The sequence below is a fragment of the Empidonax traillii genome, unplaced genomic scaffold (assembly GCF_003031625.1).
Source record: "Empidonax traillii isolate 1590-97213 ecotype Southwest subspecies unplaced genomic scaffold, ASM303162v1 scaffold144:size1428860, whole genome shotgun sequence".
NCBI classification, from domain to species: domain Eukaryota; kingdom Metazoa; phylum Chordata; class Aves; order Passeriformes; family Tyrannidae; genus Empidonax; species Empidonax traillii.
The window spans coordinates 1,067,105-1,068,338 of NW_020955337.1; positions in this window are offsets into that span (position 1 = coordinate 1,067,105).

A 1,234-nucleotide genomic window follows, 5' to 3' on the forward strand; every position below is an offset into this window, starting at 1 on the left:
TAGTACTGAGGATGTTATTTGCGTGAGCATTTTATGATTAATACACGGAAATAAGAAGTAATTTTTTAAGTGCAAAACAAACAAAAGATGGGCTACTTCCTGAGTAAAACCCTGTTTGGCAGGTATAGGTGCATCTTCACCTTTCATTCCCAAGCTATTCTATTTCTAATCTTCACAAGGACACTCTCTACTGTATTTAGATGCAGTCTATTAAAAAGTTCTCAAATAGACCTGTCTCTAAGCATCAGCGTTATTATTAGGTAGTGTGCTTTTGCATAAATAATCAGTGTCCTCTGGCTCCTCCGCTGTCAAACCTTGCCTTTCTTGTTCCCTTCCTTTTCCAAATGTTCCTCCACAGGATGTTGAGGTGATAAATGTTTTTGCAGGCAGCAGGAAGGTCAGATGTGCCTGGCAAAGGCCTACTGAAACCCTTCCAGTTCCTCTGTGGACCAGAAAACTGGGTAACCAGTGGTGGATCTGGATCTTTTCCTTAGGAGCCCACTTAACACAGTGGCACATGGGAGCTTTCACGCACACCTTTGACGAGGGAGGGACTCTCCATAGGGTCAGCCAAGGCAAACTGTGCCTGGATTCTGCTGTTAGTGTGTTTCTTGGTAAATGTGGTGGGGGTGATGCAAGGGGGGCAGATTTTTCCCTCCCTCTGTTTGAGAGCGTTTGCTGCAGGTACTTCGCTCCAGAGCTGCGGTGAGTAAACAGGGACCAGCAGACTTGGCTGGCAGGAGCCCAGAGCCCTAGGGGCCACCAGGGCAGCAGGTCAGGCACGTTGCCAGCCACTAACAAGGCTGGCAACATGGCCTGGCATTGAACAAAGGACACCAGTTGTTTCAAAGGCACTACAAAGTGGGAGCTCTTCCCAAATCTGAGCTGCTTAAAGTCGTATCACATAGTTGGGAGCTCCTGGTGGTCTAGAGGGTAAAGGCGTTGTGCTGTCACCACCAAGGCCCGGGTTCGATTCCCGGTCGGTGCCACTCCCCAGGCAGATGGAGCTCGTTAGCCCTGTAAGGCAATCCATCTACGTCCTGAGGACCTCGCTGCCACCGTCCAAGCTTGCTTGGCCCCGGCAGATGAACCTCAGGATTAAAGGGTGGGCTCAGTTCCGCGCACACTGTGTCTCACCTAAAAAATCCAATGCGCAGGCTGGAAGGTGGAAAGACCTTCCCCGGATCTTCGTTCGCGAAGACTGGCCATTACATTGGCCATTACATAGTTGTTC